Genomic DNA, 27,818 nt, shown 5'->3' with positions numbered 1-27,818 from the left:
AAGATAATTCCCATTATATCCTATGGGATTTATATGTCGGTGAACGGGGGATATCTGTCACCGTTGTAATGGAGTAACCCATCTGCCAAGTTCTAAATTCGGCCCTAAGGCTTCTTTTGCACTTGGTATGGAGAATAGGTCAGAAAAGGAGGATTATTCAGGTTTTGTAGGTGAGCCAGCATCAATTGCATGTATGCCTTGCTTTTACTGGATAGACATGAAATAATGAGAGTGACATGATGAAATTTCTTAATGCCGTGATTAGTATTACAGCCAAATGGATTCTTTTGAGCAGCGTAAATAAACATGGTGAGGCACTTGCTAGTAAAATCCAGTCTGAAGGCAACAAGACCTTAAACTTCTTTTTTCAGCTTGTGATGATCGAAATTTGCTGACTAGGCCATCTGTTAATTTTGTCATTTAAGGGTGAGGGTAGAATCAAGCCCTGGGTTCACTTGTAATTACACCCGAGTAATTGGAGTCATTTCAGTAATTCCTCTGATGGGATTACACCTGCTTACCTAATTAAGAGTAATTTGTAGGGGGCAAATCTACTGCCAGGGCACATTCAGCAAGCATGGGTGACTATATCCATTATGGATGTGAAGCGGCATTTTGGCGTCAAGGAAATAGTGCTAAGTGAAGAATTACTTTTCTCCCATAATTATTTGCAATCTTTCATAATTTTTAGGTAATATCATGTTATTATGCCACACAGAATTATGCAAGTTATGGCCACTTCAGAAGATTCTGGGAGAAGGCAAGACATTTTACAGTGTGAGAGAGGGTGGGGGTGTCAACTGAATTCACTAATTCCCCTAACAACATGTTGGAATATGACTATATATGAAAGTTTTTTTTGCAATTTCATTTTTCAATTTGAGGAGTAGCGATTGAGCTAAATGCATTATACATATAGTTGTATAGTTCTTGACAATGATTCTGATATCCACTAGTAGGACCAGGTGCTTTATTTTAAGGTTATTTAGGTTTTGTAGTATGATAGATAATATTTGGTTTAGTGAGTAAACCCAACTTTTCACAAGGATTGCTAGTCAAGGATGATTTGGGAAGAATGAGGATGAAAAATGTAAAGTGGTTTAACCAGTCAATTGGAATAGGGAGATGAATTTTAGGAGATCATGATCAGAGATGAAGAGATCAAAACAATTACATTTCTGGTGTGTAGTCTGGGAGGAATACTGGAATAAGTTGTGGAGTTATCTAGGATGGTGCAAATTTCCACTTGACATTATACTATTTGAGGCTGAAGTGCCCTACAAAGAAATTTCTCACTGGTCGGGCAAAATGGTTCTGAGATTGGACATCTGACAGGAGTAGGAGATTACAGCACAGCATTGGAGGCAATTTTCAGGTGTTCAAATGTGATATTGATTGTGATAGTAGACATCTGTATTTGAGGACTTCCTTGAGCATGACTGCTAGGCAGTGCTGATAGCGTTGATATCCTTGAGGAACTAGTGAGCCAATGATAAATTAAGAATGTGAATTAATCCATGATTTATTAGTCCATACAATGCCCTAATCATAGTTAAAATGAAAATGAGGAATTAAAACAAGATCATTGTATGTTCTGATTATTAAAATTAATTACAGTTCGAAAAAGAGTGCACACTATATAAAATCAAATGAAATGCATCAAATGATGGGCTGTATCTAAACTAACACAAGCAATATCGAAATACTTGACTAATCAGTATCTGAGAGCTAGAGCTGATAAATGCAAACTGACTTGATATTTTAAAATGCTGAGTATTTAGTAGTTTGCACATTAAATGGGTGTTGGTGATTGTTTAAAAGGAATGTAAGTATAAATTATTTTGATGTTAATGTGGTTATTTGTGTTTAGAGCATTTAGAGTGAAAAATCTATGGTGTGAAGTTCAGAGTAGTGGATGATTGAAAAAGAGAAGTTGGTTAGTTTGAGGGCATGTTTGTTCTAGGTGAACAGTTGAGAGTCCCTGTGTGGTAAAGGGGAGTTTGAGAGAGTGAAGCAAAACAAATGACTAACCTTAGAAAGTCTTGGCATTTAAGTGGGCTCTGTATAAACCTTGATAGCAAATCATTGGGGCAAGTCAATGGAGATAATTTTGCTTCCAGTTCCATAGCTTAACTTCCAGGACAATAAAGAGTCTTCTGTGTTGGACAAGTGATCACGTTGATTGACTGCAGTGAGGCAAGACGTATAAGGTAGAGGAGTTCCAGAGGATGCAGTAGGGCTGATTGAAAGAGTACAGGTGTACAACTGAAGGTGGCCCTGTAGTAGAGTAGGTTAAGTAGAAGTAGGAAGATAGTAGGCATAATAGATAAGACCGAAGGAGGTGTAAAGAAAGATGTGCTTGGCAGAGAGGAGGGAAGAAATACTAGGGATATAAAGTAGTAGTAAAAGTAGGTAGGTGGGAAGGAGTAATAAGAGTAGGCGGAGAACAAATTAGGAGTGTGTAGGTAGAAGTGGGAAAAACAGTAGAATATTAGTAGTATTTACTAGTGAAAGTAGCCATTATTGGGACTGAGCAGGTGTAAGCGTTGGCCAGAGTATTATCAGAAATAACTAGGAGTAAGTGTAGGAGTAAATATGAGTAAGGTACATTTTAGGTAAGAGTATGAGTAAGTAGGAGTAAGTGTAGAACAAGGTAAAGGTCTAAAAGTAGGAGTTTGTACCGGAAACATTCAGAATCATAGTAGGAGAATGATTAGGAGTGGAATTCCAATAACAGTAGTTGTAGGAACAGGCCTGGCAGTAGGTTTGGAAGTGGGAGTAGAGGTAGAAAAGGACACTCATGACAATGGGAGTAGGTGTAGAGAAGGAGGCTGTTGTAGTGAAACATATTTGGCATTGAGCAGCAATATCCTGCAGATGTATATTATATGTGCACCAGATGCATGCAGATATTTTTTGTCCCAATTTACTTCATCATACTTTTTTAATAGTCAAATATAGTTTGCGAATAAAAACTTTTTCACATTCAAGCATAAAGGGTTATGACATATACATTTTGCTGTTAGATCATAAGAAACATTCCAAATTACCTTCTTGGGTTGTGCCAATTATATGGCTACAAGGCCAAACGTGAATTAAATACTTCACAGTACCATGCAGTGGCGACAATAAGTGTTGTAAAAAGCAGGTTAAACATTGCCATGAGGTGTATTCCCACTTTTGAACATCTTACACGTTGAGCAACAATTCCTTACAGGTGTGGGCAATCTGTACGACCTAATGCATTCTCGTATTTACAGTTCCAATATTTCTCAATGTAATTTTTCAATAGTGAAATATGCTTCCAGCGTGATAACTTGTTCCACTTTTAAGCATACTAATTATGGATGCACAGATTTCTCCATTTCGTAGGTGTTTTAAATAATCATGGCAGGTCGTATCACCACATGCAGCTTCCTGTAAGAATACTGGGGCAGATTAACAAGAAAGTGACACATCTGTAGAGATGCGTCACTTTCCCTACACCACCATGCAAAGCCCTTGCATCACCATGGATGCGCCGTATTTACAATACGGCACATCATGGCGCAAGGATTGACAGATGCATCAGAAATTCTGACGCATCTGTTGACGGAAAAGTCACACATCGCTGGAGTCATGTCACAAGCACAACGCAACTCCAGCAATGTGTGTTGCAACCTATTCCCAATACACTGCGTCACTCCTTAAGCCTGTTTCAAGCAGCCGTAAGGTTTTGACGCAGTGGCATCCTAACAGTCACGCAGTGAAATCTTGTAGATTTCATGGCGTCTCTTTTACGAAGCTTTCCTGCGTGGGAACGCCCACCCTGCACACATTATACCTGACACAGGTATAATGTCACGCAGGGCTTTACAATGTGACACATCTCCCTAGATGCATCACGTTGTAAATGGGCCGCAACTTTTACGCTTCTGCTGCATCACGAAAGTGTCTCAACCACGGCGCAAAAGTGACACAAGGGGCTTGTAAATATGCCCCACTGTGCACTACTTTAGGGAATATTTAAAACCTCAAAAGGTCAGAAACCTACTCCAAACGTGGGTCGTATGTAACAGTGGTAGAGTTCTCATTTTTTCAAGCTGCCAATCGGACTCAAAGTTATTACTTTTCTCTTCACCAAATTCAAGTTCTAACCTGCTAAACTGTAATAGGAGTGAAATCTTTGCCTGCTTTCCCTGAAGAAAAGCCTGCCACTACTTTTCTTATTTCAGGCGAATTACTATTAACCTGTAATAACTAAATGAAGTAGCAGTTCAACTCTAATAACTTATTGCAGTTGAGCCGTGGCATCCAAATGCCTGCAGCCACTGCCAGCTACCAAGGTGAAAGGCAGGTCACGGTAAATAATTACAACTGCAGTTTAAACAAATTAGCAAACAGGAAAACTGACTTTTTATTCTTCTAATCTTTTTTTAGAAGCCAACAGTGAAGAGCAGGAAGTGAATATTTATTTAATCTTAAATTTTTTCACACTAAAGGTCGTCAGAAAAAAAATGTATCATTGAATCTATATTCATGTTATGAACCTCATCATTTGTTTAATTTCTCTTACATTAAATACATCTAAAGTCTTTTTTTTAGGTAAATTCCAGACATCTTTTTGATGTGTTTAATTTAAAGTCTTTTTTGAGGCAAATTCCAGACATCTTTTTGATGTGTTTAATTTCGCCCTGGATTCTGTTTTATTCTTCATGTCTGTAACTATACTATCTATTTATTACAAAAGGGAAAGACACCAAGGAGGTATGCAGTTTGAGGGAAGGTTGTTGATGTGAACATGTATTATAAGAAATAAAATACCTTCTGCTGTAAATATTAAGGATATTGCAAGTTATCTCAGAGATCCAAGACATTTTAAAGGAACTTATATGGTCAAGGAACTGCTTGGTGACTTGTTTTTGTAATTTTTTTAACATTGTTTATTTTAGAAGTTTTCTATAGCGCTGGCCAGACCCGAGGGTATCGGAGCGCTTTACAGTGGATGTGGAGAAGACAGGTATAGAACAATAAAGCAAAATAGATTCATACATGTTTAAAGATTAAAATTGTCTGGCGCCTGTGGGGCCACTTTGAAGTAGCGACTTTGAGGTAGTCAGAGGTTCGGGATGTGCTGTTGAGGTCGAGCGTTCTGGAGGCATTTTTGATTCATGGTATTCTGGATGTATAGTCAAGGTTATGGTTGGACCTCATTCTTAGCGATGAAGAGCCCAGGTTGCGGGTAGAGAGAGGGGACATGTGAGGTAGCGGGTACGTGTTGACAGGTCGCTGCAAGGCATAGACGTGTTGGTTACGTAATTGAGTTCGGGAATGCACGGTTGAGGTAGAGGATTTTTAGTCGACTCTTGAATTCTGGAAAGGAAGGGGTAGTTCTGATGTCCACAGGGATGGAGTTCCAAATTTTAGGAGCGTTGCCTCAAAAGAGCGGGCTGCAGTTTTTAGTTTCCGGGTTTTCAGGGGATGAGTCGGAGGGAGTTTGAGCTTCTGAGACTTCTGGATTGACCAGCTTTCTTGAGCTTAGAGGCTAAGTATTCTGGTTTCCCTGTGTGTAAGGCTTTGTGTGTAAGGCAGGCCGTTCTAAAGCTAGCTCGCATTTCCACTGGTAGCCATTTTAGATCTCTGAGTGCGGGAGATATGTGGTCGAATTTCTTTGCACCGGAGACCATTCTGGCAGCTGCATTGAGGGTAGTTTTGAGTAGCGCTAGATGGGATAGAGCTGTTCCGGAGAGTGTTGCGATCCCATAGTCCAGTCTGGACAGCACCAGTGTTTGGGTGTCTTGTTTGAGATCTCTCTGCGGAATGTGCGGTTTGATTTTGTTGAGGAGTTTCAGATTGAGGAAGGCGCTTCATTGATAGTTTGTGGTCGAGGGTGATTTCAAGAGATTTTACCGAGTTAGTCAGGGTGAGGTTTCCGTTGAGGGCATCGATAGCTTTCACCCGTTCAATGATTTGCGGGTTATCCTCCTTGTTAGAGATGAGTAGGATCTCGGTTTTTCCTTGATTGAGTTTAAGGTGGTTCGTTGCTAGCCAGTCTTGGACTTCTCTGAGAGTGTTGTTGAGCCTTTGAATGTCATTAAAGGAGGAAGTTTCTATGTAGATCTGTGTGTCGTCTGCATAGAGATGGAAAGAGATGTTGGTTTTTTTCAGTATGGGAGTGAGGGGTACCATATATATGTTGAACAGTTGCGGAGAGAGAACAGATCCTTGGGGGACACCTCTGGTCACGGGGAGAGGGTAGGATGTGAAGGATTTGATTTGAACTCTTTGGAAGCGATTCTGAAAGAAGGAGGAGAACCATTGAAGGACCACATCGTCCGGACCTACTCGTTCTTTGAGGGCCTTAATGAGCAGCTTGTGGTCTACCGTGTCAAAGGCCGCTGACAGGTCTAGGAGGATGAGTAGGCAGCAGTGATCTGAGTCAAGTGAGTTGCGGATGTCATCCATTATGTTCAGGATTGCGGTTCCGGTTCTAAAGCCTTTTCTGAAGCCTGTTTGGTTATGGTCTAGAAGATTGATATTATCGATCTGGTTGTTTAGTTGGCGTAGCATGCATTTTTCCAGGATTTTGGCTAGGAAGGGCAGACTGGAGACAGGTCTAAAGTTGTTCAGGTCGTTGGTGTCTAGGCCTTGTTTCTTCAGAAGAGGTGTAACCTGGCAAACTTTGAGGCAATCAGGGATGATGCCAGTTCTTAAGGAGCTGTTGATGATTTCACACCAGAGTGGAGCAAGGGTGAGCTTCAGGTGTTTGGCCATTTGGGAGGGGATGGGATCAAGGTTGTGTGATGAGGGTTTGGAGGATGAGATTAGATTGAGGATCTCGGCTTCGTGGATGTGGTCGAAGGAGGACCAAGCGAATGTGGTAGGATCGCTAGAGGTGGTTTTGGTTGTTATTAGGTCGTTATTGCCATGCTGAAGGGGGTTGATGTCGAGAGATAGTTCGATCTTGGCGATTTCTTCGTTAAAGAAGGTGGCGAAGTTATCACATAGGGTTTTGGAGGGCTGGGATGGATAGTAGATGGCTAGGATGTTTGTTTTTTGATGATATCAAAGAGTTCTCTTGGTCTGTTTTTTGCTTTGTCCAGCACATTGCAGAAGAAGTTTGTTTTTTCGCTATTGATGTGCTTCTTGTATCTTATTCTTACTGCTCTGAGTTCCGCGCAACGGCTGGGGGAGGGGTTCTTTATCCATTGACGTTCTGTGGCTCTGAGATGTCTTCTTACTTCGTTGATGTCCTTGTTAAACCAAGTTCTAGATGGAATGTTCCTAGGTATTTTCTGTCTTCGTGGCGCCAATTGATCTAGGATGGTGGACGTGGTAGTGTTGTAGTGTGAGGTGAGTTCAGTAGTTGAGAGGCCTTCCGAGGAGATTGGCAGGGAGGAGGCTATTCTTTCTTCTAGTTCAGCTGTGTTGATCTGTGATAGGTTCCTGGACCATGTAGGGGGGACTGCGATGGGTGGTTGGCACAGGATCAGTTGCGTGGGGTGGAATAGGATTAGGTGATGGTCTGACCAATCTTACGGAAGGATGTGGTCTATAGAAATTGCATCATGTTGGGCGATGATGGCGTCCAGGATTGCCTCTTTGTTGTGGGTCTCTTTTGAGCAGTGTTGGGTAAGGTTGTTGGAATGTAGAAGTTCGTTTAGGGATTGTATTGTGGCACTGTTCTCATTGTTCTAGTGGAGGTTAAGATCGCCTAGAATGAGGCTGTTGTACTCTTTGAGAGAGCAATGGGCGATCAGGTCTGATAGTTGTTCAGTGAACATGGAATTGTTACCAGGGGGATGATATAGTAATTGACATTGCAGTAGATTGTTGTTAGTGGTTTTGATGTTGGTTGTAAGGCATTCGAAGGAGTTGTAATTAAAGGTTACGGTTTCAACCACGGATAGGTTGTTGTTGTGGATAATTGCCACTCCTCCGCCTTTTTGGTCCTTCCTATCTTTATTGATGATGGAGAAGCCTGGAGGGATGAGTATGTCTAGGATAGGTGGGGAGGAGTCATTTAGCCAGGTCTCGATGATGAAGGCTACATCTATGTTATGGTTGAGGATGGATTCTGCTAGCTCTGTAGAATGTTTTGTGGCTGATCTGCAGTTTATGAGCAAGCAGTTGGTCCAGGGAGAGACTTTTTTTAGTGGTACGGTAGGGATGGTGATGCGGGAGACTGGAGGTCTAGGGGGTTTAGGGAGGGGATGGTCATTTCTGAAATCAGTAATTACCTGGATAGTGGATTGAGGGAAGTGGGTGGTGGGGGTTGTGTAAGTGGCGGCCAGCTCGAGCGCCTCTTCCGAGGACATGGCTTTCGCCGCTCTGTTAGGTCTCCGGGCTTGGGACGAGGAGGGGGGAGGGTGTGTTGGTTGGGAGTGATGATTTGGTAGGCCTGGGGTGAGTGGGGGTGTAGAAGAAGGTGGTGGAGTGGGTGTTTGGGGCAGGGTTGTGGAGCGTCGAGAGGTTGGTAAGGATAAGATTCAGGCCTTGTATTATAATGTCGATTTTTAATAGGCATAACATACCTGCTAGAGCTGGGCTAAGACGCAACAAAATTTAAATCTGTGCCATGCAGCTGAATGAAAGGGAAGCAAGTCTCCTTTGCAACATTGATTCTTGTTTACTCTCTTCACTAGCTATTAATGAAATTGGATGTTGTATGGGAGGAAAATCTGGGACCCACCCCCTCAGCCTAGGATGACTCCTGGTGGTCTGTCACACTAGGGAACCTTCCACCCCTATAGGCCATGCATATGCAACCTCAGCATCATACTGGACTCCTTGCTCACAATGAACCGCCAAATCAACACAGTATCCTCATCCTGCTTACACACGCTCCACCTGCTTCAAAAGACATTCAGATAGACCCCAACAGAATCCTTAAAGATGCTCACCCACGTACTCATCACCAGTAGACTCCACTAAAGCAATGCACTCTATGCCGGCGTCACCCAGAAACAGCCCTAGAAATTACAGTGTCCAAAATGCCGCAGCTAGACTGGTCCTCGACATCCCCTAAAGCAGCCATATAACACAACACATTTGACAACTCCATTGGCTCCCAAATAACAAGAGAATCACCTTCAAGCTCCTCATGCATGCCTTCAAAGCTCTACATGACGCAGGACCAGAATATCTGAACCACTGCCCCGCATTCCACACACCCGCCAAACAACTCTGCTCTGCCCAACTCACCCTGGCCTCCATTCCCTGGATCCACAAGATCAGAACCAGAGGATCATCCTTCTCCTACCTCGCCACCAAGACCTGGAACACTCTGGCCCACCACCTCAGGCAATCCACGTTGTTGACCCGATTCAAGAAGGGCCACAAGACCTGGTTCTTTGGCTGAACCTTCACACCCATCTGGATCAGCAGCACACCCCGCCCCCTCCCAGTGCCTTGAGACCCTCACGGGTGAGTTGCCGATCTATATAAACTCCTGATTAATTGATTGATTCATGGTCAAGATTATGCATCATTATTTAAATTAGAAAGGGCAAGGGTCTCTGGGATCTAACAAAGATATTGGGATTGCCTGACGGGGTGAGGACAGAAGGGTAACATGAAGTAGGCCGATTCATTCTTGAACTGTCAGAGAAGTAACCGACCAAGCTCTTTGTCTCTCGCACTTCAATGTGCAGGGTGCCGGTCTGGCTAGGGTCTGATCTACAACTAAGCTAGGGCTCACCCCACTAGTGGTTATCTGCATTATGGAGCCTGTAGGAGCACAGGGTATTTTGCCAGTGCTGCGTGGCTCCCTATTTGTTGTAGCCAATATTGCAATTATAATATGCATATCTATCTTCTATATACCCTTATCCATCAAACCTGCTGGCACTGCATCCCATAACACGATAACAGCTCCTTAGTCACTATCACACCATGCAGGAAAATACTTCCCAAATGGTCTAAAACAAAAATAACACATTTTCACTACTCACCCTACATGGGGCAGCTTGCTATTCATATGGATAGGCACTTCAGCACCCACATACTAGAAGTAAGTACCTTGCAAACACTATGATACTATGTTAAATGGACTGAACTCATTTGCTTCCGTTTTTTATTGCTGTTTTGTGAAACAGAAAATGATTATATGGAATTTGGTCCTATTATTATATAGGATTTGGTCCCATGGAGGAGCAAACTATATCTACATTGTTGAAAATGGGCCCTCTTGCACATTTTAATGTTGTACAAGTAAGTAAGACAATTCTGTAGTTACAGCCATTCTTCAGACCTCTTTTTGTCATACTTCCCAACTTTACACATACTTATGTTCCACACATGCAGAGTAATTTGCTCTCACTAAGGGTACACTACGTGCAAGCACCAAAAGTCCAATTTGTGCATCTTTTAAGCTTTTTGCTTTGTGTTATAATTAAGGCTCCCTGTTTTCAGTTTTTGCTGATTTTGACAGATACCTACAGACAGAAAAGCATTTATTTTCCTGTCTGTGTTTATTTTTAAATGTGGATAAAAATGGAAATAGTATTCTTTTTTGTCTGATTATAAATGCTGTCAGTCATGATTGTTTGTCCAGTAGCTGTGTGGATTGACAGGTAAGGGATTAAAAAACGAAAGGATTTTTAGTAAAGTGGCTTAAACAACAGTAGATATGCACAACCTTAATACTAAAATGTTCATGTTTTTATAAACGTGCATTGATTTATCATCTGTGGGTGTTCATATCATTGAAACCTATCAGGTGTTCAAGCATTAATGCATATTTATCAGCTACATAAATCTGGATATATACTATATTCAACTTATTTTTTCAAAATAAATATAGATAGGTACAGATAACATTAGTTAAAAAATAAATATGGATAAATAGAGACGGAAATGTAAAAAAAAATAATACCATAAAACTGGGAGCCCTAGTTATAATCAAAATGTTCCATCTACCTCTAAAGAAACTATAAAAAACCATATAATTTGAAGCTACAGGTTTACAAAGTCAATTTCTTTATCTAAGGCATTTGCCGCCTTATTCACTAAAGCTGGATGGGCACCATGGATTTACCAGCTTTTTATCTTAACTTTAGGCAGGACGCAATGTATTTAAAGTTGATTTAAATGACAGCACAACATTAAATTGGGTCTTTTGCTGCTGTTTTAAGGAGGGTTTTGGGGTCACTAAAATTTCGATTTCGAAACATGATCTCAGAAGGGAACAGTTAGAATGTAGAACCTTTGTCACATTCATGGGGTTATAAAATTTAAGTACCCTTCCACATGACCACCTTCCTAACATAACAATGTTAAAATGACATGATGTTAAAAAAAAACACAGTACATCAATACAATTATGTGCACAATCAGAGAAAATGTGTCCCCTTGGAGAATATATTACTGTCTAAATTTAAAACCATCTCAGCTAACAAGCAAATCAATCATGCCAGTTACCTCGTTTTTTACACGTTTATGACTTGGGGCCAGAGCCTTTAAAAAGCTACAATCTGGATTGAAATGCATCAATTTCAGTGGCATTTCACAGAGTGGTTTCTCTTTTAACAGTCTAGTTTTGTTTGAGTGTACTTGGTGCATTAGATCCACTACATCGAATTGTAATACTTATAATGGTACTTGCAAGATTTTGGCAAAGATATTGCATTCAATACATACCCCATACATATAGAATGTGGCTTCAGGTCAGCCTTCTTCAACTATTATATTGGGACATTGTTAAACACACCTTGGATCATCTCACAGTGGGATTTTATTTTCACGTCCTTCTAACACTTTAGATGTGTAATTTTACTTTAATTTTAAATCACATTCACGGATTGTGTATGAAAACAATTTGTGTGTTTTGACTGTAGCCAGTGTTTTAATTAGTTTTTGTGATCAGGGGATTAGGAGACATGTCTCACTATAACCCATGGATGTAAACTGCTAGTCCTCCTTTTATCCAGAGTACCATGGGGTTGCTACCGGCAACCAAGCTATGACCAGAAAGCTGCAGTTTTACTTTATCACTGACAAATGTATTCAAAGGAGTATGCAATTGCTTGAATGCTGAAGTTCCACTGTGTAGCCACAAGATGCCCTCACAGAATGATACAATGGAGATGTAAAGCCGCAGTTGCATTATACTACTGATAGATGTCCTCACCAAAGATAGAGGACTGCAATTGTAATAAAGCAAAGATAGGTATGCTCACATCAAATTATCATGTGGTGTGAGAGAGAACTGGAACTATGCTAAACAGTCTCCTATAAAATATTAATACAAAAGAGGGCATGAAGGGACGTGCCTTCGGAGGATGGCCACGCATTCCGAGTGTCACAGCTCTTCCTAGGCAGGCAGGTAATAGTTAATCCAGTTCAACTTTTTCCCTGTATTCTTTTATTTGCAATATTTTTTAACTCTACACAAAAATAAGAGTACTAGACCAAAAGGAAAATAAATCTAGTGTGTTTACATTATTCATACATAAGCTTCAAAAGAGCGGTATACAACATCCATATTTATTCTGTGTAAATGTAAAAAAAAAATGGCACCATGAAAAACAAGTGCATGCGTGTGCACTGACAAAATCTACATCTTAAGAAAATGCAAACAGCACAGCCCTGAACTTAGGTCCAACTTTTCCACAGCTTCAGACAAGTGCTGGTAAGCTGTCACTATGCAGCCTAGTGATGAAAAATGTGTTGCACTCACTACCAAGAGAGGTGCTCACAGAAGATACAATGAAGATGGAGAGGTGCAGTTATGCTATATTACCAATAGAGGTCATCACAAAAGAGTACAATATAGATGAAAAACCTACTGTGCTCTACTCCCAACAAAGGTCTTCACAAAAACGTACAAGTGATATGAAGATAAAAGGCTGCAGATGCGCTCTACAGCCAACAGAGGTGCAAACAGAAGAGTGCATTGCAGATGGAAAACTGCACTTGCATAATGCTACCAAATTAAGTTCTCTGAGAAGACTGCAATGGGCATGGAAGCTGCAGTTGTAGAATAAGGTCCTCATAGGGGAGTGCAATGGAGATGGAAAGTTTCAGATGTGCTATACTGCCATCTCAGTTCCTCACAGAAGAGTACAATGTAGATGGAAATTTTGGTGTACTATACTACTAACATAGGTCCTCACAGAAGAGTGTAAGGATTTCATAGCCCGTCCTGGCTGTACACTTACTTTCTGGAGGAGCAAGTTATAAAAAAGGCAATTTCAGCAGTCCTGTGCACACGTAAAATCAAAATTACACAGTGTATGTTTGTATTCAACCCATCAAGACAATATTCACTGTAGTTTTCTTTGTTCGGGCTTCACAATATATTCTGCAAGGTGAGGCTTTTATTTTGGCATTGGCCAGACACTTGGTAGCGTGAGACTTTGTTGCTAACAATTAGGAGACTTACGATTCTCTTTCTACAATTCTCCTGCAGTCATCACTATTTTTACCACTACACCTCACCTAGGTGGATGCCAGTTTAGAACTTTCACCGCTATCCCGGTGAGCATCCACCATTATCTATGCCTGTGTACTTCGCTTCCTTTGCCCAATACTTTTTTCAATGTAATACCTACTTGTTCTGCTTTCCCTTCCTGTCCGCAGCCCCTCCTCCATCCCTTAATTTACTATTTCAAATGTGACTGACTGAATGTTACGTAAGGCATTGTCCTTATTTTATGTTCTCCTTTTTTATCCCTTTCTCTAATAGAGTCCACATAGCTTCTGTAGCATCCACACACAGGTATGCCTTGTGCTAACTTTAACGAGGGACATGGCACTTTATCTAGCCATCTTCTGTGTTACATCTACCCTTCCTCTTCCTTTTCAGTTTTGGATATATGCCTGAATAATTATACTTGATTACTACTTTATTCTCTTTGAACCCGACCTGGTTGGAATTATCACCGGTACAGTGGTAAGTCTCTTACATTCAGCTTTTTATTACTGTAAATTATCTTTTACTTACGACCTGGGGAATTCAAATCCGGTCTTCCACCAGCTCTACTTCTTTTCCCGTTTGACCTTCTGTTTTCTGAAACCGCCCTCCCTCCCCTTTTTATCTTTATCATTCTCTAAGTTATACATACCGTCTACCTTGACTTTGGGTATGTTACTTTTCCTTGCTTTTACTCAAGTATTGATTTCACTCTTACCATTCTGGGACGTTTTTGGTGGCACTTCTGTGGATGTGTGTCAAATGTGCCTTATTGTTTCGTTCTGTCACTGGTTTACGTGGTGGCAACCGGTGTATCTTTCTGAAACACGACTCACACAGGGTGTACACTATGTACTCTGTTGCACAACATGTGTGTCCCAGATACTACTTGGCACATTGAAGTATTCGTGGTCACGCAGGCCAGAATTTGGGTCTGTCACTCATGAGAACCTTGGGTTTTCAACTAATTTTGGTTGCCACGAGTGCTGGATGACGTCTCTTTTCTCTAATTTTGGAACTTGTTCAATGACCTAACTATATGTATTTTGTACTGAGTGAGTTCTTTTGTATCAATTCCAGCCCTGAAGTGTCGGAGACCACTTTTTCTCTGATGAAACACGCGTCGGCTGGCTGTTCTCTGTGCTAACACACATTAAAGGAACCAAGAAAACTACAGCAAATATTGTCTTGGTGTGTTGAATACAAACATACACTGTTTAATTTTGATTTTATGTGTGCACGGGACTGCTGTAATTGTTGTATGTGGTTGGTTTTCCATCACAAAGTAAGGGGTTAGTAGGGTCTTCCCTTTCCTGTCAGCACCATAACAATTAAATCTGTGTCCAATTGACCTCTGTAAACCTTGCAGAGCGCCAATAGTTCTTCTACACTAAAACCCTAGTTCTTAGCCTTATAAAAACGCACACAACATTGACATCTAAAGAAAATAATATAGCATTGCTTTGCCCTTAGGTCTATTATTTCCTTAAATATATACAAGAAACAAACATATTTACTTGTGAAAGATCATGTTTGCCAAGGATTGACTTCCACCATTAAATTTTTTCTTTCGTTTTGGAATTAGATGTGCACCCTAATGGGGAACCTCGATTGCACACCTAATCCAGGGTGACTCTAACATCCTGGAACTTTTTACACACAGTGTATTGGAAAGAAGTGCAAAGGCCGAAAAACTGTCGCAGTTCCTTAAGTCATTACTACAGGGTTCTCTCAAATCAGATACAAATAGTTGAAATGACAACAACAAAACTGAGACGGTGTGGCCTCCACCCAGAAATTTGCATATGGATGCTTGCGACTCTAAAGCCATGTCCTCATTTTCCTAAAGGATAAATAACAATGCCAAAGCTGATTGATAGTATGAGCCAACATTGCAACTCATAATAAATGTTTTGAGTGTTCTGGAAATAGTTGATGACACCATACTATATGTAGGGAGTAACAGTCAGTGGGAGGTAAAAGTGCCTAAAACGATCTATTTTTTGGGAACAATTGTTTGTTGTTTGTGTACATGTGCATTGGCAAATTGCAGTCAAACAAGGACATCTAATGGCTGAAGTGGGTTGATCCATTGACCTATACTAGCTGCTGTGTTGGGAGGGGAATTAGGTGGGAAACATTTGAAGAGACTACTAACAAAAGAGAGCTGATTTAGATTATTTCGATATGTATGTATTTTTTATGGCATTCTTTGGAAAATCCTAATACTGTAATACAGCTAAAGCTGCCTTTAGGCCAGACATTATTGCACTCTACTACTAACAGAGGTCCTTATAGAAGAGTTAAAAAAAGATGGAGATGGAAATATACAGTTGCATTAAACTATCAACAGAGGTGCTCACAGAAGAGTGTAATGGAATTGGAAAGCTGCAATTGCACTAAACGAAAAACAGAGCTCCTCACAGAAGAGTACAATGAAGACAGAAAGATGCTGTTGTGCTATACTACCAACAGTGGTCCATGCAAATGAGCACAGTTTAGGAGGAAACCTTGGTTGGACCCCACTACCAACAGAGGTCCTCACAGAAAAGAGCAAAATAATTTAAAGGCTTCAGCACAAATGATTTCTGGAGAAATGGAAAGGTGCAATTCTGCTGTAATATCACCAGAGACAGTCACAAAAAGGTACAATGTAGATGGAAAACTTGTTGGACTATAATATCAACTATGGGCCTTAAAAAAAGAGTACAATAGAGAGCTATAGATACTGTTGCACTACACTTTCAACAGAGGTGGTAAAGAAGAGTGCAATGGAGATGGAAAGATGGAGTTGTGCTATACTATCAACAGAGGTCCTGACAAAAGAGTGACAAGTAGATTAAAAAACTTGGTGCACTCTGCTTCTGACTGGGGTCCTCAAAGAAGAGTTCAATGGAGATGGAGATGGAAAGCTGTGGTTGCGTTGTGAGTCCTAACCGAAGAGTACAATGAAAATGGAGAACGTGTTGCACTCTTCTTCTGACAGAGGTCCTCACAGAAGAATGCAGTGGTGATGGAAAGCCCCGCAGCTATGCTGCACTTTCAACTGAGGTCCTCACCAGAAGGTGCAAGGGAGATGAGAAGCGACAGTTGTGCTATATTACGAACAGAGGTCATCCTTGAACAGTACCATGCAGATGTATAACTTGTTGCACTCTACTACCAATAGAGGTCCTTCCAGAAAAGTAAAATGGAGATGGAAAGCTGCTGTTGTGCTGGACTATTAGCAGAGATTCTCACAGAAGAGTACAATGGAGATGGACGTGAAAAGATTTAGTTGTTCTACAGTACCAACAGCGGTCCTCGTAGAAGGAAGTAATAGAGATGTAAACCTTCAGTCATCCTCCACTACCAGCAGAATTCCGCACAGAAGAGTGCAATGGAAGTAGAAAGCTGCTGTTGCGCTATGCTACCAACTGAAATCCTAAAGAAAGAGTGCAACATAGATGGAAAACTTGTTGACCTCTACTACCAAAAGAGTAGTAGAATGGAGAGGGAAACATACTGCTACTCTATACAACCAACAGAGGATTCCACTGAAAGCTGCAATGAAGATTGAAAGATGTGGTTGTTCTAAATTATCAACAGAGACCCTCACAGAAGAGTACGCTGTAGACTAAAAGCGTGTTGAACTCTGCTACCAACAGAGGTCCTCAAAGAACAGTGCAAAGGAGGTGAAAAGATGCAGCACAAAAGAGTGTAAGGGAACTGGAAAACTGCAGTTGTGCAATAATACCAACAGAGGGCATCATTGAAGTGTACAATTTAGATGGAAAACTTGTGACACTCTACTACAGTACCAACAGAGGTCCTTCAAGAAGGGTATAATGGAAATTGAGAACAATAGCTGCTGTTGCACTAAACTACAATCAGTGGTCTTCACAGAAAGGTGCAATTGAGATGGAAAAATACAGTTGTACTATACTATCAATAGAAGTCCTCTCAAAATGGTACAATGGAGATGGAGATGAAAAGCTGCAGTTGCACTACAGTACCAACAGAGATCCTCATAGAAGGAAGCAATAGAGCTGGAAACCTGCTATTGGTAGTGGTGCTCCACTACCAATAGATGTCCACATAGACGAGCACAATGGAAGTGGAAAGCTGCTGCTGTTCTACCAACTGAGAGGATAAAGGAAGAGAACAATAAAGGTGGAAAATGAGCTGTTCTCCACTTCTAATCGAGGTCCACACTGAAGAGAACATTGGAGATGGTAATGGGAAGATACAATTGTGCTATACTTCCAACAAAGATTCTCCAGAAGAGATCAGTGGAGATGGAAAGCTTGTTGCACTATTTCACCAAAAGAGGTCCTCACAGAAGAATCTAACAGTATCATGGCCATCCTCGCTGTATACTTATATTGGAAGAGTGAGTTATTTAAAAGACACACACTGTTGACATCTTGAGAAAGTATATGCAGAACCCCTTTGCACCTAGGTCCATGTTTTGCTTGTTACACTATAATATTAGAAGAGGTCCTCAAGAAGAATGCAATGGTGTCATAACTCTTCATGGAGGTATGCTTTCAATGTGGAAGAGCAAAAGGCATACAGTGTTGTCATCTTGCTAAAATATATATAGAACTTCTTTGCACCTTGGTGAAAGTTTTCCTCAAACAAGTGTTAAAACAAACATTTTAACTTCCACCTTTAAAAGGTTTCTTGTTTTTAGGATTTGGATGTGCAATTCAATGCAGAATCAAAACTGCACAACGATTCAGGGATGATTCTAACACCTTGGAATTTTGCTCACAATGAATACATGTAATTGCAACACCAATGTTTATCGGAAATAAGTGCAAGGTCTGAAATACTGCTGCAGTTCCTCAACAAGTTACTAAAAGTCACACTCAATTCAAAAACAATTGCTTCAAATGTCAGTCACAAAGTTGAGAGGCTCTGGCTTAAACCTGGAAATGTGCATATACCCTCCTGCTACTCTAATGCCATGTGCGTGTTTTTCAAAACGATAAATAAATATATCAAAGCTGGTTGACAGAGATGAGTCAACACTGCAATTTACTGTATATGCTTTGAATGTTATGGGAATTAGTTGATGACATCCGAACATACTTAGGAAATAGCAGTCACGGGGAAGTACAAGTGTATGAAATGTTCTGTTTTATAGGAACTATTTTGTAGGTGTATGTACGCATGTGCAAGGGTGAACTGCTGTCATTCAAATACAGAAGTGGGTTCACCTATTGACCTGTACTTTGTGTTGTGGTGAGAGGAATCATTATTTGTGTGACATTTGAACAGACAAATGGTAAGAGAATTTTGACTGAGAGCCTCTATAGTTGTTTATATTTTTGTATAATATGTTTTGAAAACATGAGGTCTAGACATCTAAAGCTATCTTTGGGCAAGACCTAAAAAGGAAATGGACCCCATCACATGGTTTGGTGGTAAAAGACAACCATAATCTGATTCCTATGAATGCAACACACTGCTCATTCCTGGTCTCACTGCACCTGCTGCACTATTTATAGCGGTACAAAAGGGGGTGGTGATGGATGGAGCATCTGAACCAATCAAACACTCATACCCAGTCAAGAGATCTGGGTTTAATCCATCACCGTTCTTTAGCCCACTCTGCCACCCCAGTTCAGACATGGCCATATGCAAATCAGTCTGAGCCTGTGCCTCATGGGAACAGTCCAGCCCGAACTGCCAAGCCATGCCTTCCCTGGACCGGAAACAAGCTTCCTGGGACCGGTTTCGGGCATTTCAGCCGTCTTCAGCCCGGCTTGCTTGAATCCAGTGGCAAAGTGAGCAAAGGACTCATGTCTGAGCATACCCTGCCAACTTATGGCGAACAAAGTGATACAAAAGGGGGTGGTGATGGACGGAGCATCTGAACCAATCAAACACTCACACCCAGTCAAGAGATCTGGGTTTAATCCAGCACCGTTCTTTAGCCCACTTTGCCACCCCAGTTCAGACACGGCCATATGCAAAATTAGTTTGACCCGGTGTCTCATGGTAACAGTCCAGCCCGAACTGCCAAGCCATGCCTTCCCTGGACCGGAAACAAGCTTCCGAGGACCGGTTTCTGGCATTTCAGCAGTCTTCAGCCCGGCTTGCTTGAATCCAGTGGCAAAGTGAGCAAGGGACTCATGTCTGAGCATACCCTGCCAACTTATGGCGAACAAAGTGATACCAAAGGGGGTGGTGATGGACGGAGCATCTGAACCAATCAAACACTCACACCCAGTCAAGAGATCTGGGTTTAATCCAGCACCGTTCTTTAGCCCACTTTGCCACCCCAGTTCAGACATGGCCATATGCAAAATTAGTTTGACCCGGTGTCTCATGGTAACAGTCCAGCCCGAACTGCCAAGCCATGCCTTCCCTGGACCGGAAACAAGCTTCCGAGGACCGGTTTCTGGCATTTCAGCAGTCTTCAGCCCGGCTTGCTTGAATCCAGTGGCAAAGTGAGCAAGGGGCTCACGTCTGAGCATACCCTGCCAACTTATGGCAAACAAACGGTACAAAAGGGGGTGGTGATGGACAGAGCATCTGAACCAATCAAACACTCACACCCAGTTAAGAGATCTGGGTTAAATCCATCACCGTTCTTTAGCTCACTCTGCCACCCCAGTTCAGACATGGCCATATGCAAATCAGTCTGACCCTGTGACTCATGGGAACAGTCCAGCCCGAACTGCCAAGCCATGCCTTCCCTGGACCGGAAACAAGCCTCCGAGGACCGGTTTCTGGCATTTCAGCCGTCTTCAGCCCGGCTTGCTTTAATCCAGTGGCAAAGTGAGCAAGGGACTCATGTCTGAGCATACCCTGCCAACTTAAGGCAAACAAAGCAGTACAAAAGGGGGTGGTGAAAGACAGAGCATCTGAACCAATCAAACACTCACACCCAGTTAAGAGATCTGGGTTAAATCCATCACCGTTCTTTAGCTCACTCTGCCACCCCAGTTCAGACCTGGCCATATGCAAATCAGTCTGACCCTGTGACTCATGGTAACAGTCCAGCCCGAACTGCCAAGCCATGCCTTCCCTGGACCGGAAACAAGCTTCCGAGGACCGGTTTCTGGCATTTCAGCAGTCTTCAGCCCGGCTTGCTTGAATCCAGTGGCAAAGTGAGCAAGGGGCTCACGTCTGAGCATACCCTGCCAACTTATGGCAAACAAACGGTACAAAAGGGGGTGGTGATGGACGGAGTATCTGAATCAATCAAACACTCACACCCAGTCAAGACACCTGGGTTTAATCCATCACCGTACTTTAGCCCACTCTGCTTGATTCCGGTCCAGTAAAGACATGGCTTGGCAGTTTGGGCTGGACTGTTCCCATGAGGCACAGGGTCAAGGCTGATTTGCATATGGCCATGTCTGAACTGGGGTGGTGTGGAGTGCAAAAAAACAATGGATTTAGGCCTAGATCTCTGTACTGGGGGGAATGTATGACATTTTTCTGCATTCTGTCCATCAACTGTTGTTTTTGCACTATTTATAGCTATGGCCCTGCCTTTTCTTTCAGAGCACCTTCGTAAAAAGAGTGCAACATAATGTTGGAACTGAGAGCATTGCCATTCAGGGGGTTCCAGGCCACTGCTTCTGTCCGAGTAATGCTTTTCGGCTGATTCATTTTACCTTTACCCTTCACTATATGTCAATTTGCAATGGTATTTTCAGAAATAAATAAGGTAAAAAAAAAAATGTCGGCCCAAAATCTACCAAATGGTCCTCAAACAGAGCTAGGGTTCTATTGCCCATCATAAGCACAGCTGTCAGAAAGTGCATTATTTAATGGTTACTGGTTTATTTTCCTTCATTACTATCTTCATAATTAAAGGCCTATTTTCATATGGGGCACACTGCACTGCACAATGCTAAATGCTGCTGCAAAACTATGAGCTATGATCAAAAAGTGAGAGCCACCTACTGTATTCAATGCAGAAAAACATTTGCAGCAGTGTCCTAAAACTGACCCTTATGCAATCTGCCGTATTTACCCAAGGAAAAAAATAGCAATTGTGACTCACATGCAAACAGCAATCGCACCGGTTTGTAATGTGACTTGCAGGAGATATATAATGAGAGGCAGGTTGCAAATTGGGCACTGACTTTTAATGAACAATTTTTAATGTTGCTCAGTGCCCAATTTACTAATAGGTTGCATCAGAAAATCTCCGGTACCAGGGTGTTGCAGAATTAAATATGTCAATATTTGTGGCCTGCTGTGATTCCACTGCAAATAAAGGAATTGTGACCTATGAAGAACCCAGACCACCATCCCTGTGCTTAGCGGCTCCTCCTCTAAGGTGGAGTAGCATCGCCCCACTGCCCTCTGAGCAGTGCAAAGAAATGATATTAAATGGATGTGAAGATTATTTTATTTTTAGTATGGAGCCAGGTTAAGGCAGGGCTGGGCTGGGTTCACGTCAGAGGGAGAAAGAGTAAGTGGTTGGTGCACCATAAGTGCACATGACAACATGAGCACTTAGCATGTTCTCCACCCATCTGTATTGCACAGATTGGGTGGAGAACATGCAGAGGCTCTCACTCCCTGACTGAGTGCCGAACTAGGCCACTCAGACCAATCACTATGCTACTGTCCGGCTGGTGACAGCAGCGTCGTAATTGGCTAGGGAACTCTGGGAGCCAGGAAAACAGGGAGGACTGAGGAGAGAAGGCGGCTGGCAACCAGCAGGTAAGTATTATTTATATTTTGTTTTTGTAACTCCCTCCACTCACACCACCATTCCCTACCAGGGAATACTGTCCCAGTGTTGGCAATGCCAAGTGCCAAACATTTCTATTTGAAGCAATTTGTATTTCTTAAAGAAATCGGTGAAAGGTTTCCTCTTAGAAAGATGTCGGGGGAGCAGGTAGTGTTCTCCTTGACCTCTGATTGCGCCCAAGGAGGCCACCTGACACGATTCCTAAAAAGAAAGCTCTACCCAGCGCGAATCAATTACAGCAGTACTTCGATGGTTTGCTACCAAGGTCAAAACCATTAATACATTTCATACTTAATGGAAATTGGGAGGGGATGCCCCTTTCATGACCCTTTATAAATTTGAAATTGAATGAGCCTCAAAATACCTTTAACAATTCAAAAAGCCTTGTTCTGAATTGCAAAAGGTAAATAGCAAATACTAAAATGTTTTATTGTGGTAAAAAAACCTGCGGTTTTGCAATTCTGAGATTTGCGACGGCATACTAATTAAGGGGCAGATGTACGACAGTATATTGCAGTCGCAAACGGGAATGTGGCCCGTTTGCAAACCGCAAAAAAGGACAGCCCCATGTACAAACCATATTTTGCGAGTCGCTAACCTATTAGCGACTCGCAAAATATGGTTTGCGACTCGCTATGCTCAGGGGCGTGCCAAGGACGTCCCTTCTTAATAGCGAGTGCAAATGGCATGTAAGATTGTTTTGCGACCGCATTTTTGTGAATGGCTGCGTAAATATTTTTAAGAGCAGGCAGTAGTCCCATTTCGTTCTTTTAATGGATGTCTGTCTTACCCTGAAGGTCAGCGGTCACCATAAAATCCTTCAGCCTTGGATGTAGGAAAACGTGCTGGGAAAGGTATCCCAGCAAACCCTGGCTGCTTTCATATTTTGTTCAAAACGAAGTTTAGTCCCAGCATGGCACTGCAACACAAGCCTCAGCATTGTTCCTTTTCCACGCATAAAGCAATTACAATGCAGCCGGCGGGCCTTGATCGAATACCAATTCCATATGAAGTTTGATGCAAAGGCAGGGCCCTTCCAACGGGTCAGGGCTCACAATGCGAGTGTCACCGCATATATGTGAGAAAAACAAGGACCCCCTGGGTACCGATATGGATTCCTAGGGCAGGGTAAATACCTATGTGAGTACAACACCTAGGACATCAGCATAATTAGATGGCCAAATTAGTCTAAACTAGCAAGTGTGAAGAATACACAAAAACTAAAATTGCATATAATGTATAAATTTAATACGTATTGATTAAAAATCATATAGACAGACAAACTATATGATAGGGATAAAAATACAATTCATTAAAACCAAACAAGCATATCGTGTTCCACTACAATTCCTCAAAATCATACATATAGTGAAAAAACCAATACATTCATGTAATTCAATGGCATAAAAAATATAATCATAAAACAACTCGACGCGCGTTTCGGCAGAAAACCGCCTTCTTCAGGAGTCTCTGCTGATAATCTTATATTCTACAGATAGCGTCTTAATTTTCACTTGATGTTCGATCGTTGAACCACTAAATGATAGATCCGGAATACGGACGATGATCAATGGGTGATTCTATATGGTCCTGGTACTCTTCAAGAATCTAAAGAGTGAGCTTCGTGTTTTGGCCCGGTTATTGATGTTGCCAGGGAAGACACTTTATTTTGATAGCTCTCGTTTTCACAATGATGGTCTTAAAGGGGGATTCTGTAATATATTTAGTGTAGCTCGGTATTTCCGAAAATTGCGGAACCCGGAAGTCTTTAGTATTTATAAAACGTTCATTGAAGGGATTCTTGATTGAAGCGGTAAATTAATCGGCGTTCTCGAAACGGTGATAATTAATGATGAAACTTGGTCAGACGATGGGTCAAACGGACAGCAAGATGGTGCTGCTCCAAAACGGACGTGGACTGTCACATCTGGTCCTTCAGCCGTTACACGGCTGAAGGACCCGATGTTACACGGCTGAAGGACCCGATGTGACAGTCCACGTCCGTTTTGGAGCAGCACCATCTTGCTGTCCGTTTGACCCATCGTCTGACCAAGTTTCATCATTAATTATCACCGCTTCGAGAACGCCGAATAATTTACCGCTTCAATCAAGAATCCCTTCAATGAACGTTTTATAAATACTAAAGACTTCCGGGTTCCGCAATTTTCGGAAATACCGAGCTACACTAAATATATTACAGAATCCCCCTTTAAGACCATCATTGTGAAAACGAGAGCTATCAAAATAAAGTGTCTTCCCTGGCAACATCAATAACCGGGCCAAAACACGAAGCTCACTCTTTAGATTCTTGAAGAGTACCAGGACCATATAGAATCACCCATTGATCATCGTCCGTATTCCGGATCTATCATTTAGTGGTTCAACGATCGAACATCAAGTGAAAATTAAGACGCTATCTGTAGAATATAAGATTATCAGCAGAGACTCCTGAAGAACGCGGTTTTCTGCCGAAACGCGCGTCGAGTTGTTTTATGATTATATTTTTTATGCCATTGAATTACATGAATGTATTGCTTTTTTCACTATATGTATGATTTTGAGGAATTGTAGTGGAACACGATATGCTTGTTTGGTTTTAATGAATTGTATTTTTAGCCCTATCATATAGTTTGTCTGTCTATATGATGTTTAATCAATACGTATTAAATGTATACATTATATGCAATTTTAGTTTTTGTGTATTCTTCACACTTGCTAGTTTAGACTAATTTGGCCATCTAATTATGCTGATGTCCTAGGTGTTGTACTCACATAAGTGTCACCGCATATTACATGCAAAAGAGGCCGCACTCTCCGGTCCGAGGGCGCAAACATGAGCCACACCATCCGACTTTGGCAAAAGTACTTTATTTCCAGCAGGCAAATCCATTTTAATTCACCATTCATGACGCGTTTCAACCCCTCACAGGTCTTTTTCACATGATTCTTAAAGTGGTCAGTTTCCCTTCCGATTTAAATGTTCATTAGACAAAGAAGAAGGACAACTACACACCTGCCACGAATATATGATTTTAGCACGATTACAAGTTCCACGCATGGCATTACCACGCGAATTTTAGTTCGCAAGTCTCTTTACCACGCAGCATTTGAGCATGCACGATTGTACACCGCCATATTTACGTTACGATACTTCTAACGTTTCCAGCGTCAAAACACGTCTTTCAAAATAGAGATAGGACTTCTATTTTGACGTACACGCCACGGTCGTTGTTGAGGCACTTTCCTTTCTCTCCTTTGGCACTGTATAGCGTTTTTTTTTTAAAGGTTTCTTCTTTTTTTTTAAATCCCGCTTTTTTGGGGGGGGGAGACCCCCCAGCCCCCCTAGCCCCCTTTTTTTATTGTCCCTTTCTCCTGATGGTATACACGCAGGACGAAGGAACGAAGACTGGAAGGAATGAAGCTTGCGTTGCGTGGTAAAGACGTTTGTGGAATGCACCCGCGGTGAAAAGACGTTTGCGTGGTAAGTGACCCGTTGTAAACGTAACTCGTGGTAATGGATTCGGAGTAAATGATGTTTCCCACCTGCCACTTGATCTTTAATGTCGCAGTTATGATAATCATTGCTGTTTTGTATAACGCCAAAATCAATGCCAAAGTTTAGTGACAACACTATTGTTGAATAGTTCTTATCTCAAAATCGTATTTCCAAATGTTGTTGGCGTAATATTTTTCTTTTTTTCACAGTTCATCGTAACTGCAGTACGTTGTTTCCCACATTGACCACAATCCATGGCGATTTTGATGTGTGCTGGTTCTCCTCAAACTTCACACATTAGTGTCAAAGTGTTATTACACTCGCCAGAAACACATTAATTACAACATAACTGTCATGCTTTCCGGGATTAAATTCCATTTACTCAATTCATATTTGCATTTCAGTGCGATGCATTTAAAGTCACTGGCCACAAGTACATTTCGTTCTTTTAATGGATGTCAGTCTTACCCTAATGGTAAGCACTCACCACAAAATCCTTCGCCTTGGATGTCGGAAACGTGCCAGGACAGGTATCCCAGCAAACCCTGGCTGCTTTCATATTTTGATCAAAACGAAGTTAAGTCCCAGCCTGGCACTGCAACACGGGCCTCAGCATTGTTCCTTTTCCACGCATAAAGCAATTACAATGCAGCCGGGGGGCATTTCATCTAATACCAATTCCATATGAAGTTTGACGCATTTCCAAATGTTGTTGGTGCAATATTTTTCTTTTTATCACATACTACTGAGGCATGCAATTTGCAACCCCATTGGGAATCGCAAACAGTGTCTGAGTCATTGTTGTACATTCATTTTTGCTAGTCGCAATTTGCGACTCGCAAAAATGAATGGTCGTACATTTGGCCCTAAGTGTTTCCAGCCCATAATTTATATATTGGTCTCGAAGCATGGTCAAAGCTCATAAAAAAATGTCATCATATTTACATATATATATATATGTCATTACAGCTCTCTGAAGAGCTGTAATGACAGCGAAACACGTGTCAGGGGTTGCTTTTATTCATTCCAGGTTGGCTTGGATGGTATTTTACCAATCCAAAGCTGTAATATTGTGCCTGGAGTGGTAAATAACTTTTGTCATTTTACAGCTCGGCGTGGATAGCATTGTGCTAATCCTATGCTTAAAGACTTTGCTGTACAAATGGCAGAAGACTTTGTCCATTTCTATCTCGGCATGGATAGCACTGTGCTAATCCTATGCTTAAAAACTTTGATAGAAAAGCAGACATTTGAGGTGAGCAAATTTAGAGTGTCACTGGTGTTGAGGGTGCTCTATACAGGAGCTGCCTTCCACCTAAGCTTGGGAACTACCCAGAGTTCTCTCCTTCTTTTTTGCATAATTTATGCGTCACTCTATGCCTGCAAGGGAATTGTTTTGATTTATACTGGGTGCTCCCTTGTGTCTGGACAAAGCTACACATCTCTGAAGAGCTGTAATGACAGCAAAACACGTGTCAGGGGTTGCTTTTATTCATTTCAGGTTGACTTGGATGGTATTTTACTAATCCAAAGCTGTAATATTGTGCCTGGAGTCGTAAATGGCTTTTGTCTTTTTCAGCTAGGCGTGGATAGCACTGTGCTAATCCTATGCTTAAAGACTTTGTGGTACAAATGGCAGAAGACTTTGTCCATTTCTATCTCGGCGTGGATAGCACTGTGCTAATCCTATGATTAAAAACTTTGATAGAAAAGCAGACATTTGAGGTGAGCAAATTAGAGTGTTGCTGGTGTTGAGGGTAATCTATACAGGAGCTGCCTTCCACTTAAACTTGGGAACTGCCCAAAGTTCTCTCCTTCTTTTTTGCATAATTTATGTGTCACTCTATGCCTGCAAGCTAATTGTTTTGACTTATACTGGGTGCTCCCTTGGGTCTGGACAAATCTAAACCTCTCTGAAGAGCTGTAATGACAGCAAAACACGTGTCAGGGGTTGCTTTTATTCATTTCAGGTTGGCTTGGATGGTATTTTACCAATCCAAAGCTGTAATAAAGTGCCTGGAGTGGTAAATGGCTTTTGTCATTTTACAGCTCGGCGTGGATAGCACTGTGCTAATCCTATGCCTAAAGACTTTTCTGTACAAATGGCAGAAGACTTTGTCCATTTCTATCTCGGCGTAGATAGCACTGTGCTAATCCTTTGCTTAAAAACTTTGATAGAAAAGCAGACGTTTGAGATGAGCAAATTTAGAGTGTGGCTGGTG

Source organism: Lissotriton vulgaris, chromosome 4_1, assembly GCF_964263255.1.
Source record: "Lissotriton vulgaris chromosome 4_1, aLisVul1.2, whole genome shotgun sequence".
Lineage (NCBI taxonomy): Eukaryota > Metazoa > Chordata > Amphibia > Caudata > Salamandridae > Lissotriton > Lissotriton vulgaris.
This window is presented reverse-complemented; position numbering follows the sequence as displayed.